Source organism: Giraffa tippelskirchi, chromosome 9 (assembly GCF_054371585.1).
Source record: "Giraffa tippelskirchi isolate mGirTip1 chromosome 9, T2T-mGirTip1v1.2.pri, whole genome shotgun sequence".
Classification (NCBI taxonomy): domain Eukaryota; kingdom Metazoa; phylum Chordata; class Mammalia; order Artiodactyla; family Giraffidae; genus Giraffa; species Giraffa tippelskirchi.
In genome coordinates, this window is record NC_137283.1 from 164741727 (window position 1) to 164758427 (window position 16701).

The 16701-nt window shown below is 45.1% G+C and overlaps 1 protein-coding gene across 14 annotated transcripts in view; it reads left to right on the top strand.

The window, feature by feature from the left end:
- AFDN (afadin, adherens junction formation factor) overlaps positions 1-16701 on the top strand; it is a 119513-nt gene that overhangs the window by 1116 nt on the left and 101696 nt on the right. The gene's annotated exons all lie outside the window — the stretch shown is intronic.

Here is a 16701-nt window from a genome sequence, read left to right on the forward strand (position 1 = left end):
GAAAAGGAGGAAATCTCACTTGCCTTCGCCCTGGGACAATGGTAGTTGTTTGTGGCAAAGCGGCTGAGAGAATTCCCAGCAGTTTTCTGTTTTTCAAATAGGTCTCCTCCCGGTGCGTTGGTCAGGGAGAGGTGAGGGAGGGCCGTGGAGGGGCCCTGAGAGCTCGTCCTCCAGCCGCGGGAGAGACACCTGACCCGGGACTCCTGTCCTCTTAGGAATTGGTTTTAGTAGCATCTATTTCTGATTTGTCCCAGTAGGTAATTACAAGTTAACACTGTTCACTGAAAGGCCGTCTTTGGGGCCCTAGTCCTGTTGGACGAATTTGAACATTCTCATGAAATTGAGTCCCTTATCATCGAACCCCAGTTTATAGTTCTGAGCAGACTTGACTTTCAGCGTCTCGGTGTCATGATTTTGCCCATGGTGGGGGGGATCCAGTTCTTCTGTCTGCCTGGCAGAGCCATCCGTCTCAATCCGTAGCTGAATCCCAATATGAATTAGGTTCAGGTTGCCAATTTGAACACTGATGATAAGTTACTCCTGGTTCACAACTCATCTTCTCTAATGATTTTACGAGTTAGGTGCTAGTAAACAAATTAATAATGCGTAGTTGTGTTCATTCATAGGTTTATTAGCAGGTCTTTGAAAGGTGACGGAGCAGCCATTTAACCTTCAGGATTGTGTTGTCTTTCAGAATAATGAGTTCATTTTTCTTTTTTCTGGTTTAAAAAATTCAGATGTAAAATATTATTTTTGTACATAGTTATTTTGTTTTTCTGTTTGAATGGACCTATGTATAATTATTTTTTTCAGAAATTTCCCAAGTCTGGTTGAGAAAAGGAATCTTTTTTCACTGTAGTGATAGATAATTCAGTTTACTCTTTGGGATTCTGAATTGCATTGGCATTTTTAAAAATCCTGAATCAGAAACACGGTTGATTTTATTAAATTCTGTTTTTAAGCACTCCGTTGAGACTTTTTCTCTCTTTTCTAAGATACACTATCTGAGTAGTTTTTAAAGTAAAACTGGCCTGTCGTTCAAAGAACTATGTTTTTTCTGGTTATTCTGTGGGTGAAAAGTTGCTATGCAGATGTTGAAGCAAAGCAAAAGTTGAAGGACATTTGAGGCAAATGATTATATATTTCATTTAGAAATGGCAACCCACTCCAGTGTTCTTGCCTGGAGTATCCTATGTAAAGAGGAGCCTGATGGGCTACAGTCCACAGGGTTGCGAAAGTGTCAGGCATGACTTAGCAACTAAACAACAACCTCCCCACTTACGCCTGAACATTTCTAGAAATGATCCTCCAGAATTATATTAGAAAGTGTTTCTTGATGAAATAATTGGCTTTTTAAAACATCTGTGTTGTTTTCTTAGCTCTTCCATTCTTTGTTTTCTGGAGAACCTTTGCATACCGTTAGGTTTATTCTGGTCTTTGGAAGTTTAAGCTTCACATTTAGCATGTATTTTTCATTAAATAATTCCCTAAATCAATATTTTAAAGCCAGTGGATTTGAGTTGCTTTATCTAAACTTTTTTGTCTGACCTTTTTTTAATATCTGGGAAATGATGAATTTTCACTCTATTTGTCCATCACAAATAATTTTTCTTGTAAGAATGCAACATCATACTGGCCTTTATTATGGTCAATAAATGTCGAGCAACTTTACTTCAGAATTTGATTTGTAAAAATAAGATGTAAGCCATGCATTTATATATTTGGAGAATCTTTTTTATGTACATATGTGAGAGTATAGTTGTTGGTTTGTTTTCTTTTGATAGCTGTTTTGGAGGGGTTACAGTGATCAGTATCTGTTACCAAATTACATAACTGTTGACCATCTGTGATTGGTGGTTTCGGGCAGCATTGCTAACTGCTGATCTGGGGTGTTTATGTTTAGGGAGAAGATAAGCTTGGCTTTTTGGATTACTCTCACTTTTAAAGAAAATTGGAATATATTTTAACATCAACCTCGTTAAGTTTGCTTCGTATTCACCTTTGTATGTAGAAGGGCTTCCAAAGAAGAAACAGATTATGTTTTATCATTGTGTGTTTTTTATCCCCGATTATATTTAAAATGAAAGTTGGTGATCCAAACTTAGAGTCAGTGCTTTATCACCAAGAAATTGATATTAAGCTGAATTAACATCTTGATCACCATGGAGAGCTAGAGTGCATGATAATGCTTATAAGAGCTTCTTAGCCCCTCCTGTCCTTGTCTTATTTTTAATGTTAAGCCTTCACTTCTTTTAGGGGTTTCTGATTATTTATCACGGCAGAGTCCTTGCTGCTAATCTCTGCACTTCCTCAGAAGAGGGCTTCTCTGGTTACCCAAACATCTGCGTGTTGTTTGGGGTGTTCTGTTGTTTAACTTACCCTAATTTTGTCATTATAGCCATTGGTTTTGTCTGAATCCTTCTCTGATTGCATGAAGGCAAGAGCTTAGAGTTTATTGTTTGAAATGTCAATTTTATGTCTGTCACATGGTACGTGCTCAGTAAATATTCTGTGAAAAGAATGCTGAATATGGCTTCCTTTTTGTGTACCTTTATTCTTGACTAAACAGGGATATGTGCTTTTTAAAAACGTAGTGAAATCGTCTGTTAGGCTGTTAAATATTTGTCGTTTCACGTCTTACTCTTTTGCATAAACTTGACACCTGAATGCAAAAACTGTGCTGGGCAGTTAGTGGACCACTTCACTTTTGTGAGGTATTTGTTTTGTGTATTACTTACTGAATTCATTGCCCTTTTTTTGGCATCGATGGGAAAAAGGTAACCTAGAATTTTTGTGGCTACCCCTTTATTCTTTATTGAAGGTAAATACATTATATTTTAATACTCTGGTTAGTCTTGAAAAGTAACGTGGTGCTTCATACTACCCAGACTACCCAGAGGTGCATGTGAAAAATAGCTCGTAGTTTGTCAGCAGAGGTGGAGCAGGAAGTCTTCAGGTGAGGTCGTAGTAACTGCATAATTTGGAGCTTAATCTGGCCTGCCCTGGTGGCTCAGATGGTAAAGAATCCGCCTGCAGTGTGGGAGACCTGGGTTTGATCCCTGGGTCAGGAAGATCCTCTGGAGGAGGGCATAGCAACCGCCTGCAGTATTCTTTCCTGGAGAATCCCATGGACAGAGGAGCCTGGCGGGCTACAGCCCGTGGGGTCGCTACGAGTCGGACCTGACTGAGCAAATAAGCACAGAGTTTAGTCTATACTTTGGACTAATGCTTAGGTTGTAACTGTGCTTTATCATACAACTTAACTATATTTGAGACTGTTTTGGAAATAGCAGTTGTACTGTTAAACTTTGGTACTTTGGAAGATCTGGTGACTAGTGTGTAATGAGATAGGCAGTTGCCAGTGATGTGTTTTTAGTATTTATAGACATCTCTATTCCTTTAAAAAAAATTTTTTTTCTTCTGTAGTAATTGGTTGTGGCTTGTGTTTGTGGGTGTGAGGTCAGGGCACCATTGTCTCCTTACCTTGAATTGAAGCTGCATCTCAACCAGCTTCACTTTCCTGTGTTTCTGCCAACGAAGCAGTAATTTTGCTTTATGCGGTTTATGGACTTAATGGAATGTAAATGTTGTAAATTCAGGCATTTCTAGAATTGTCAGATTTTGATTGCGGTTAATAGTAGAATACAGAGCTCCAATACTCTGGCCTCCTCGTGCGAAGAGCCGATTCACTGGAAAAGACTCTGATGCTAGGAAAGATTGAGGGCAGGAGAAAAAGGGGGTGACAGAGGATGAGATGGTTGGATGGCATCACTGACTCAATGGACATGAGTTTAAGCAAATTCTGGGAGATGGTGAAGGACAGGGAAGCCTGGCATGCTGCAGTCCATGGAGTTGCAAAGAGACACCATTTAACAACCAAACAACAGCAACAGTTGAATAGCAGAAGTGGTTCTTTCATATTCATGAAAAAGTTTGATTCGCTGAAAACCAGGATATGATACCAAGTTGGTGGGATGTTTAAGAGAAAAAGGTCTAAGGTTATGTCAATAGGGATTTAATTGAGTAATTGTAGTATATAAAGCATCTTATAGTGGTTGGTTATTATTCTGGTGGCATAGATTAATTTGTTTATAAACAGTTTGTCAGACTTGAACTTAAGTGTAATATCAGAAAACACTAATAGATAATATAGCAGTTATTTTGGTAGAAGCTTGCTTTCCTCTATTATACATAGAATAGACACGACCAATATTTATGTAACATAAAACTGAACCGACCTCTTCAGTGAAAATGATTTTCAGGTTAGGTAGAGCCTGTTGGTTTTTGTTGACAATTTTTCTGTCGCTTTTAGCTTCCTGGCTGGTTTTGTTTGTCACTCAGTTACCTTGATGATGCCTAGGACAGTGGCGGAAATGTGTGTGACCTGTAGTTGTGAGTTCGAGGCTAAGCAGTGTGCCCACAGCCCCACACGCTGGGGGAGGACGCGTCCCCGTTGAGTCTGTCTCTGCTCCCGATGACGGTGCAGACAGGGAGACGGGTTTCCGCAGGGGCTCAGGTCTCCCCTGGCTCCCTGCAGCCCCCCAGCACCCCCCAGCCCACCCTGGGAGCTGCGTGAAGGGCCTGGCCCACGACACACTGCTCAGGCTTACTGCTGGCTGCTCACGAGCCGTCTGGGGGGGTTGCCGCATCCCGAGTCACGGCTTAGCAGTTCTCTGTTGCTCCGTTTCCCGCATGTTCTGTTAAAGGAAAGTCAGGCTCCGACTCTCCACTAGTTTAAACCATTTGTTCCTTCAAAGAACATACTTTCTCTGTACCCTTGTTGGCTAATAGTGGTACTCCCCATGGTGACTTACTACTCTTTTTATTTCCTGAGTCTTGCAGGAGAGCCAGCACAATTTCTAACTTGTAATTTCTTTTTGTGCTGCTGTTACCAGCTTTTGGTATGGAGGCTGGAGGTTGCTAGTTTTCCCGCTTTGCTTTGAGCCTGGTCTAATTCTACATGGTTGGTAGAGAAGATGGACTGGGAGCAGCAGTACAATCAAATATTTAAAAACGACTGTGTTCTTAAAAGTGCGTGCCTCTCTCCATATACATACTTAACTAGTTCTGGACCTTGGGAAGATGTCTTGCAGAGACATTATTTTTAGGTAGGTGTTGATATTATTTTCTGAATAAATTTCTGAGTGCTCCAGATTTACAGAAAAAAGCTTGTAAAATCTACCATGATTTTACATAAGTTTGTAGTGTACCATTATTATACATGAGCTTCTTAATGAGTTCTTAGGTTATCTTACATTTTTCACTGTAATGAATTTTTGTGTTGGCAAATACTTGGGGGGATTATTGAGGTGACTATTTCTAAGAGACATGGGTAATAAAAGTAAGAGTTTGATGAAGATTTCTAGTTTGAGCCTAAGTGTTTCCGTTTCTGGTGCTAATTCTCCTTTGGAAGATTGTTTTAAATCTTTTTCATATTCTGTTAGGTTAACATCCATTTGTCTGTTTTGCAGTTTGAATGGATGTTGTACCCACGTGTGGTTTTGTGCCATCAAGCACTGACCACTTGGAAAATACTGGTTCTCTGAGTTATGTGGATTTTTTCCATATGTTGATAAACTTCTTTAAACCATATAAAAATAGCCCATTTGTTAATGTCCACACTGACTAGAAAAATCTTAAGTATTGGGAAGCTTCCCTCATAGCTCAATTGGTAAAGAATCTGCCTGCAATGCAGGAGACCCGGGTTCGAGCCCTGGGCTGGGAAGATCCCCTGGAGAAGGAAACGGCAACCCACTCCGGTGTTCTCGCCTGGAGAGTCTCATGGACAGAGGAGCCTGGCGGGCTACAGTCAGTAGGGTCGCAAGAGTCTGACTGAGCGAGACGGGCCCTCTTTAGACGTGCCTGTCGCAGTGACGGGCGCCCGGCTGTTGTTAGCACCGTGTGCCCGCGGGTTGCTCGAACCGCCCACATGACGGCCACCGCTGCGAGGCTCCAGTGCCTGCATGGTCCGGGAGAGCTTCTGACCTCACTGTGGACCTGAGAGGGGCTCAGGGCTTCCTGGGTTAGTTTGTGAGCTGCTGCCTGGAATACTTGGTGATTGCTTTTAAGAGTTTTGGTTTCAGCTCATTTTTGAAACATATTCTAAGGCAGATATTAAAGTCTATATTCATGGTATTTTCCAACTAGGGCTATACAGTCAACAGATTCATATCATTTAAGGTTGAACGTAATACTCCTTATGATGGAAACATAGGTTTTAACATATATTCATTTATTTTGCATATATTTACTTATTTTTATTTATAAATACCTATTTTCATTTGTTGTTGTTCAGTTGCTAAGTCGTGTCCGACTCTGTGCAACCACATGGACTGCAGCACAACAGACCTCCCTGTCCATCACCAACTCCCAGAGTTTACTCAAACTCACGTCCATGGAGTTGGTGATGCCATCCAACCATCTCATCCTCTGTCGTCCCCTTCTCCTTCTGCCTTCAATCTTTCCCAGCATCAGAGTCTTTTCCAGTGAGTCAGTTCTTCGCATGAGGTGGCCAAATTATTGGAGTTTCAGCTTCAGCATCACTCTTTCCAATGAAGATTCAGGACTGATTTCCTTTAGGATGGACTGGTTGGATCTCCTTGCTGTCCAAGGGACTCTCAAGAGTCTCCTCCAACACCACAATTGGAAAGCATCAGTTCTTCACGGTCAGCCTTTATGGTCCAACTCTCACATCCATACATGACTACTGGAAAAATACAAAATTTGAATTTGTAGTTATCAGTAAATAAGATGCAAGCATGTACATTTTTGCTGTTGAGAGCTACTGGCTACAACCTAGCTGAAGGGTGACTGAAGTTTCTTTGCTCTGACACTCGGGCTGTGGGGTGGCCCACTTCCTCCTGGTCAGTGTCTGGTTCTGAGCGTTGGTGCCTGATATTCCGGGTAGCCTGGTCGGTAGGTGTGTTGCTGATATGGGCTCTGTCTTCTGGCACTTGTCGGTCCTTCCAGGCCTCCCCTTCCAAGCAGGAGCTCTGCACGATGCGAGCGACCGACCCTGAGAGGGCTTTTTCCTGCTGTCTTTGGTTGTGCTTCCCCTGTACTGTATCTCCTGAGAGAGAGAGACCGCACAGATTAGTGTTTATATTCTAAGATCCTCCATGCATGACGTGGGATTTTAATAGTTATAAACAGTATGTGAGCATACTACTTTTAAAAATGCATATGGCAAAAACAAAATATTAGAATATTGAATTTATGTTAAAGATTACCAACCCTTAAGATTAATTTATCTGCTGGGTGGTGACTTTTCGTAGCAGATGTATTGTGCTGTTCTTTCATGGTGAGCTGTAAGTTCATTTGAAGCTTTGGTGACCATTTTCTTTTTATAGGTAGTATTACTAAATTCGTTTGATGGAGCACTGTTTTTAACCACATAATGAGACATATTTATTAATAGACATGTTGTTTTAATTTACCAGAGTAACACAATACAGATCCGAACCTGAGTTGCAGAGTAAGTGAATCTGTAAATGGCTCCTTTGTAGATGAGCTGAGCTTGTCTTACTCAGAAGGAGGGTCCTGCCCAGAGCACCGTGGACAGTGTCTTCACCATGGTTCATGTTGAGGGCCTCAAATATTTTGAAATATGTTTTTAATTCTGTTTTGGCAAAGGTGGCCTTGTAGACTTCATAGAATAATTCATGTGTTTTTATGCCAAACTTGTTGATTTCAGTTTTAAAAATAATTTTTTATAATCTTCATGAAATTGTTATTTTGGAAATGTCAAGAACAGTAAAATTAAGGCCAGTAAATCTGGAAAAGCACTAAAAAAATTTGTGATGTTGTTTTATGGTTTATTTGTGAAGTGTATTCTTGAAAATGTTATTAGACATGAAGGAGTTAAGGCATTTGCTTTCTTTGTATTATGAAAATTCTATGTTGCTTTTGAATATTTGGGAGATGTTTGAAGTATACATACTTAGTTATTAATTATTTGCATTTTTAACCCAGTACTGGATCATTTGTTATTAATCATGTTATTGAGTTTACAGCTTTTGTCAGGAATCCAGTTTTTAAAAGCTTTGTAGGTTACTCTGATGATAGCTGTGCTACTTAACATTCTGTGGGTGTATAGTGTCCGTACACTTGACATTAGTGTGAGTGCCTTGCGTGAATCATCTCCCTTAGTTTCAGAGCGGTCCTGTAGGTGGGTGGACAGCTGGTAAGCTGGGGGCAGTGATCTGCCCAGGTCGCGTGGTTCTGGAACAGAGCCTTCCTGTAACACAGCACTGTGGACTCTGAAGGTTTAAGATCACTGCAACAAAAACAGTGTTTGCAGGTTTTATAGAAAAATAGTTTATAAATAGAACAACTTAGAGCATAATTTTAAGGAATAACCAGAGGCATGATATAATGAAATGTTACGTGTATATGTATATATATCTTCTGTTAGGTTGGTACAAAAGTAATTGTGATTTTTGGACTGAATTTTAAATGATTATAACTAGGCTCAAACGCATCTTTATTAACCAAAATAGCAACCATTACAATCAACACATTTTTGCCAGCGAGAAATAAGTTTGTTTGTTCCTGTAGCATAAAAATCCATGCTTCGGGATTTGCCAAACTCTTGGAAAGCATTTTCTGCCTCCTGCTGGTTGTGGAAGCATTTTCCCTGCAAAACTTGGTTGAGGTGCTTGAAGAATGGCAGTCGGTTGGCGAGAGGTCGGATGAACATGGCAGATGAGGCAAAGCTTGGCAGCCCAGTTTGTTCCCCTTTGAAGTGCTGGTGGTGCGACGTGTGGTCAGGTGTCGCCACACGTGAGGAGACTGGGCCCTTTCTGTTGACCAGCGCTGGCTGCAGGCCTTGCAGTTTTCGCTGCATCTCATCGATTTGCTGAGCGTACTTCTCAGATGTAGTGGTTTCACCAGCGTTCAGGAAGGTGTAGTGGATCGGACCGGCAGCAGACCCCCAAACAGTGACCATGACTTTTTTGTAAAGTTGGGCTTTGGGAAGTGCTTTGGGGCTTCTTCTCAGTCCAGCCACTGAGCTGGTCGGCGCCAGCTTTATCAAATCCACTTTTTGTCACATGTCACGATGCAGTCAAGAACCGGTTCATTGTTGTTGCAGAGAAGAAGGGAAGACAGCACTTTAAAATGACAAGTTTTTTTGGTCAGCTCCCGAGGCACCCAGTTATCAAGCTTTTGCACTTTTCCAATTTGCCTCAAATGCTGAATGACTGTAGAGTGGTCGACGTTGAGTTCTTCAGCAACTTCCCTTGTAGTTCTAAGAGGATCAGCTTCGATGGCTGCTGTCAGTTAGTCGTTGTCAGCCTCCGATGGCCGGCCACCATGCCCCTCGTCTTCAAGGCCCTTGTCGCCTTTGCAAAACTGCTTGAACCCCCACTGCGCTGCGTGTTCGTTAGTTCCTGGCCAAAAGTGTTGATGCTGCGAGTCGTCTCTGTTGCTTTACGACCCATTTTGAACTCGAATAAAAAAATCGCTTGAATTTGATTTTTGTCTAACATCATTTCTGTAGTCAAAAATAAATATAAAATAAACAGGTAATGAGTCGTTGGCAAAAAAACATAAAGCAAGAAATGTGCGTTGAGATGATGTATAACAGCCACATTTAAGAGTGTATTCCAGTGTCAGACAGAAAAGTTCAACAGCGCAACTCTAACTTTTGCACCAACCTAAATATAAACATGAGTATGTAGACTGGAAGGCCTTGCTGTGTCTTTAGATGGGCGAGTGTGCTGTGTGGTCAGCGTGGAGTGGCCACCCTCTTCTCGCTGTCTGCAGACGGGGACCGCTTGTGTCCTGCACGGTCACCAGCAGCTGGAGTGCGAAGCGTGTCCGAGGTGGAGCCGTCTCCTGTCCCCAGGGCGGCACAGGCGGCCTGCACTCCCCGAGGCTGGGGTCCTGCCGCGTGGAGACCCTGCTCTGGCCGCAGGGCTCGGCCTGGGTCCAGTGTCTGCTCACCAGGCCGTTTCCTCCTGAAGGGCCTCCCGCCCCTGGATCCGGGTGTGGCCCCGGCCCTTCCCTGGTCTGAGCCTGAAATGGCGTGACAGGCGAAACCTGTTTGCCCTGGTCACTGCCAGGGCCCGCCTACTCTGCCTTCCTGGGGTGCTGTGTACATATTAACTAGCAGTCTCCCCCGTGCACTGTGGTTTCAGCAGAGCCCTCTGGAGCTAGTTCCCTGGTTGTTGCTGATGATTCTAACTAACATCTCCTGAGTACACAGTTGCTCTTCCCAACCTGGAAGGGAGGATTTCAGACAAAACGGCCATTTCAGGGGGCCTCCCGGATCACACTCTTCCTTCTCTGCTCCGGAGCCTGTTTGCTCCTCTTGAAGGAAGCGGTAAAGCGTGGAGGAGCTTCCTTGGTGGAAGCTGAGTGTGCTTTTCTCTACGAGTCAGGGACTGAATACTTGACTTTGGGAGTGGCACGTCCGCGTGCCCGGGTTTGTGAGGACCGCGGCCTCCGCGTGCTCACCGAGCTGGTGTCCCAGGATGGCCGGACGCAGGGAGCTTCAGCTCGTCACCCACCCTGCTGTCTGTATTTGTGCCACTTTGAGATTGTGTTTGCCTTGTGGTTCATATTCCAGAGCGAAGTGTAATTTAACGTTCAAGTTATTAATGTTTTTGCACTAGGTGGCTCCTAAACTACCAAATACTACATGTTTGTGGTTTGCACAGCTTCTAAGCAAGTTTCCAATGCTCAGTAATGTTCCATGTATTAGTCTAATGAGATTTTTAGACATTTTATATTTAGCATGTGTAGTTACAAATGTGCGTGATTGGTATCAACAGCTTGATTCTTGAGAAACCGTACAGATTTTATATTAAATAGAATGATAGTTGCTGTTTGCGTCTATGAACTTCTGAGCAAAAATTTCAGAAATGGTTATGCACTTACCTCAGGGCCTGAGTGTTGTGAGAAATTGCTTCTGTGACACATCTGTGTTTATTTCTTTCCTTAGTGGCTTAGTGCTGTTAGAATTATGACGTCTAAGCCCTTCTCTTGCGTCTGTCATCGGCCAGTGCAGCGTGCATTCGTTAAGAGTGATGTGTTCCGAGTGCCTGCTGTGCTTTAGATGCTGTGTGCAGGGCCTGGGCCTTTTGCACGCGGCCTGCTCTGCCGTCTGGGGTGGGGTTGAGGGGGCTGCCCAGCATCAGGGGCCCAGGGTGCCCTGAAGGCAGCTGGGGCCCGGCCGCCGGCCCGGCGCCAGGCCCTCGGCCTCCAGGTGCAGCTCCCTTGGCGCTCACCTCAATGGGCTGGTCCCTGCGAGTGCGGGGCGTGTGGAGCTCCGTGGACCCCTGTGCTTTCCGCAGTGGCTCCTGTCTGAGTGTGCAAGAGGACTGGAAAGTGTGTCTGGAGCGTGGCGCGCACCCCGTCTGGGTCCTGAGGAGCAGGTGCCCTGTGCAGCCGTTGACATGGCTCTTCAGATGACAGGGAACGTTCTCTGTGGTTCCGGGGAGGGTGTTCCTGGCCAAGAGCGTGACTCACTCAGCAAGTATGTGCTCACCTGATGTCCGTGGGGCCCGGGTGAGCCAGGGAAATGCCTCCAGGGGTGCAGCCTGGGGGCGGTGCGCCCAGGTCTGCAGGCTGTGCTCTGTGCTGTGCGGGGCAGGGAAGTGCCTGGGCCGTGCCTTTCCTGGGGCGTAGGCACGGCTTCCCAAAGTTCATTTCAGGAAATGTTCCCTCTGAATCCTGAGGAATTTGTAGAAAAGGTGGAAAGCTTACTTAGAAATAACCCAGTGAGTCCGTCTGTGGGCCCGTGTGCACACAGGCACGCCGTTCCTCGGGACTCTCCATGCCTCCCTGAACCTGGGTCCCAGGAGCTCCCCTTCTTGCACCAGGCCTGACCACGTGCCTTGCTCTGGTCAGCGACAGGCCACCGTGAGCAACAGCTCTAAGCCCCAAATCCACCTTGCGTTTCTGCTCGTCCATCTCCCGTGAAGCCGTGTCCCAGGCGGGGCTGGTGTGGAAGCCTGGAACAGAGACGCGTGTCATCGTGAGAGAGCAGTGGACTTTTGAAGTTGGGCACCTGAGCTCTTGGGTTCGTTTGTCTTTGTAGCGTGGCCTACTGACTGAAAACCGCGTGTGTCTGTGTGTGTCTGGACGTACAGGCGTGCCTGCTGGCCGCTGGCTGAGGAGCTGCAGGTGTTAACAGGTGGGTTTCTTGCAGGCCTTGTAAGCCAAGGTGAAAACGTTGTAGCTGAAGGAAGGTGATGACATTTCCAGTTGAGCTTTCCTGCCCTCCTGGGCAGCAGAGGCCATAGGGCGAAGGGGGAGCGGCCTGGCGGCAGGAGGCTGATCGGGTGCAGGGCCTTCGTCTTGTGGAATGAAGGCCGCAGCTCACGTGCAACGAGAGGACGGAAGAGAGTCGTTCAGGGTCATCCCAGGTTTGCACTTGGCTATTGGGTGGGTGTGGTACCCTTGAGTATGAGCGCGCGTGCTAAGTCGCTTCAGTCGTGTCTGACTCTTTGCGACACCATGGACTGTAGCCCACCAGGCTCCTCTGTCTGTGGGATTCTCCAGGCAGAATACTGGAGTGGGGTGCCTTGCCGTCCTCCAAGGGATCTTCCCCACCCAGGGATCACACCCGTGTCTCTTTTGTCTATCTACACTGGTAGGAGGGTTCTTTACCACTAGCACAACCTGGGAAGCCCTGGTGGTACCCTTCAGTTCAGTCTCGCAGTCGAGTCCCGACTCTCTGCGACCCCACGGACTGCAGCACGCCAGGCCTCCGTGTCCATCACCAACTCCCGGAGCCTGCTCAAACTCATGTCCATTGAGTCGGTGATGCCATCCAACCATCTCATCCTCTGTCGTCCCCTTCTCCTCCTGCCTTCAATCATTCCGAGCATCAGGGTCTTTTCAAATGAGTCAGCTCTTCACATCAGGTGGCTAAAGTATTGGAGCTTCAACTTCAGCATCACTGGTTGGATCTCCTTGCAGTCCAAGGGACTCTCAAGAGCCTTCTCTAATACCACAGTTGAGAAGCAGCAATTCTTTGGAGCTCAGCTTTCTTTATGGTCCAACTCTCACATACATACATGACTACTGGAAAAACCATAGCTTTGACTACACAGACCTTTGTCAGCAAAGTAATGTTTCTGCTTTTTAATATGCTGTCTAGGTTTGTCATAGCTTTTCTTCCAAGGAGAAAGCTTCTTTTGATTTCATGGCTGCAGTCACCATCTGCAGTGATTTTGGAGCCCAAGAAACTAAAGTCTGTCGCTGTTTCCATTGTTTCCGCATCTATTTGCCATGAAGTGATGGGACCGGATGCCATGATCTTAGTTTTCTGAATGTTGAGTTTTAAGCCAGGTTTTTCACTCTCCTCTGTCAGTTTCATCAAGAGGCTCTTTAGTTCTTCTTCACTTTCTGCCATAAGGGTGGTGTCATCTGCATATCTGAGGTTATTGATATTTCTCCTGGCAATCTCAATTCCAGCTTGTGCTTCATCCAACCTGGTGTTTCACATGATATACTCCGCATATAAGTTAAATAAGCAGGGTGACAATAGACAGCCTTGACGTACTCCTTTTCCAATTTGGACCCAGTCTGTTGTTCCATGTCGTGTTCTAACTGTTGCTTCTTGACCTGCACACAGGTTTCTCAGGAGGCAGGTCAGGTGGTCTGGCATTCCCATCTCTTAAAGATTTTTCCAGTTTCCCTTTAGCCAGAGTTAAAAAAGCAAGAAAAACCTGACCCCTGCGTTCTTTGTCCGGTCCTCCCCTGCTGACCTGCTCTTCTCCAGTGGACTTGATGTGAAAGTGTTAGTCGGTCAGTCGTGGCCGACTCTTTGCAACTCCATGGACTGTAGCCCACCAGGCTCCTCTGTCCGTGGAATCTTCCAGGCAGGAGTATTGGAGTGGGTAGCCATTCCCTCCTTCAGAGGATCTTCCCAACCTAGGGATCGAGCCCACATCTCCTGCGTTGCAGGCGGATTCTTGACCGTCTGAGCCACCAGGGAAGCCTTGATGTGCTCACCGCCAAACCAGGTGCCCCTCATAGAAGCCCCGGCGGCCCCTCTGGCCTCCCACTCCTTGTGATGGTGTCTGTGTGTTCCCACCCTTTCTTGGTGTCACGGGTGACTCCATCTGGCTCCTCTTTCTTGGCGCTGTATTTTCACACTGGACTCTTGCTCTGTTTATTTTTTCAGTAAAGAAAGGCCTGTAATTAAGTGTGGCACCATCACCCTGAGATCAGGGAGGCGCATGGGTAAGGGCTGTGCACACTCAGAACTCAGGGACTGTGAGGTCTGCCTGCGCCCGTCGGTCCCGGAGCCTGGTCTCTAGTTGGAACCTCGGTGGCTGCTTCTGCTTCCGTGTTAATGTCTGTGTCTGACTTGAGGAGCGGAACCCCCTGGGGGCAGTGGCTCTTGAAGAATTAACAGTAAGCTGTTTTAGGTGAGTGGTACCTGGGTTATTTTTACTTAGAAGGAAGCTTTGGACACTTTTATAACACAAGAAATGCTCTTGTTTTTTAATGGCTATGTAATATTTCTTGTACGAGTCATATTATTCACACTTTGTCTCTACAATACAGTGTTCTAGTAATGTTCCTGTGAACATTTTGCATAATTATCTCTCTGTAGTTGTATTTCTCGGAGAAGGCAACGGCAACCCACTCCAGTATTCTTGTCTGGAGAATCCCAGGGACGGCGGAGCCTGGTAGGCTGCCGTCTGTGGGTCGCACAGAGTCGGACACGACGGAAGCGACTTAGCAGCAGTTGTATTTCTATAAAATAGAAATGGATTTCCGAAAGCAATTTGCATCGGAGGGGTGGACACATCGAACATGTTGATAGACTTGGCTGAGTTCTTATCTTAGAAGGCTCTTCCAGTTCACACCCTGCTGCAGTGGGTGTGACCCTTCACCTAACAGCGTTGCTGGGGATTCACCTTTTTTCAGCCTGACAGAAGTCCTTGGTTTCAAACTTCACATTTCCTTGTTCACTGTTGAGGAGGAGCGTCTTTTACAAATTCATCAACCATTATACTTTCTATGTGACGTGTCTTTTTTTCTGTTGGGATGTTTGTTTTAATCTCTTCAATTTGTACAAATGCTGTTAATAAAACGTATTGATGTTTTATCCTGTATTAAAAAAATGTTTTTTTCTATTTAGTCATTTTGGTCTTTTAACTTTATATCTATCTGGATGTATTTTACTAGTCATTTGTTTCTTCATTGTTATGTACTTGAAAAGTAACTAAAAAATCAAGGGAGCCCCTATTTTAAAATCGTAGCTGTCTTAGCTTGAGTTACGGCTGACAGCATATATTCTTTTGGTTTAGTAATTGCCCTATTTTTTAAGAGTGTGGGCTGTCTTTTTTTTCTTAAATCAGGCTCAATTCTATTAGACTTTCCACCACCAGAATTTATAGTATCAGGAGGAGACTTACACAGATAGGTTTGTGTCTTAAGGATTTTCATTGTGGAACTACTTTGGATATGAGGGGTATATTTTTCTGTTTTAGCAGTAATTAGTGAGCTTCCCTGGTGGCTCACACGGTAAAGAATCTGCCTGTAATGTGGGAGACATGGGTTCATTCCCTGGGTCATGAAGATCCCCTGGAGAAGAGAAAGGCTACACACTCTGGTATTCTTGCCTAGAGAATCCCATGGACAGAGGAGCCTGGTGGGCTACAGTTCATGGGGTCACAGAGTCGGACATGACTGAGTGACTTAAGCACGTACAGCACATAAATGAACTTAAACAAAACCTTTGCAAAAACCAGAGAATGAGATTTAGAAGTTTGAAATTAAGCCGTGAGCTTTGGATAAATCAGCCTTATTGGTAGTTGTAAATAGTTAAGGTTATCTGACTATTTAAAACTTCCTTCTAATTTGTTTGATTTGTTTTAGTGATATGATATGTATTTTTTTCAACTTATATCTGCAAACATCCCAGTAGAGAAAATAAATTAATGGGTTAAAAAATGATTCAGTTCGGTTCAGTCGTTCAGTCATGTCTGACTCTTTGCGACCCCATGGACTACAGCACGCCAGGCTTCCCTGTCCATCACGAACTCTGGGAGTTTACTGAGACTCATGTCTATTGAGTCAGTGATGCCATCCAACCATATCATCCTCTGTCGCCCCCTTCTCCACCTGACTTCAATCTTTGCCAGCATCAGGGTCTTTTCTAATGAGATTAATATTTTTAAAAAAAAGGCGGTTTTATTTCCTGGAGTTATCTTTTAGAGTCTTCTCTGTGGTGTGCGAGAGAGTGGTATATTGGACACAGTAAGTGGTGTCTTCAGGGGAGTCCTCTTGTGAAAGTCGTCATTAGAGCTCCAGGGTTGCGAGTGTATGTATCAGAGTTGTTTGTCTCTGCTGACCCATTCCCCGCTGTGAAGACAATCAGTGACGTGTGACTGTTTCGCCAGTTTGGTTATTTGTGGATGTGACCAGTGGAGTGCAGCTACGCTCTGCTATCAATGTAAGCTGTCTGATTTTAAAGATGAAAATGAAATTTTAGAACTTTTTCTTTGCTCCTTACCCTGAGGGCCCAACCCTTGAGTTCACCCAGACGGCTCTTGTCTGGGTCACTAGTGCCCTTCGGGCCGTCGGGACCGGTCATCACCTCCGGGGCCTCTGATCTGATCCCCTGGCCTCATCTCCACTTGGCCCCTGGGTCCGGTTGGTTCGCCTGTGCGGAGTGGAGGAGCCCCGGTTTGCGGAGTGGAGGAGCCCCGGTTTGCGGAGTGGAGGAGCCCCGGT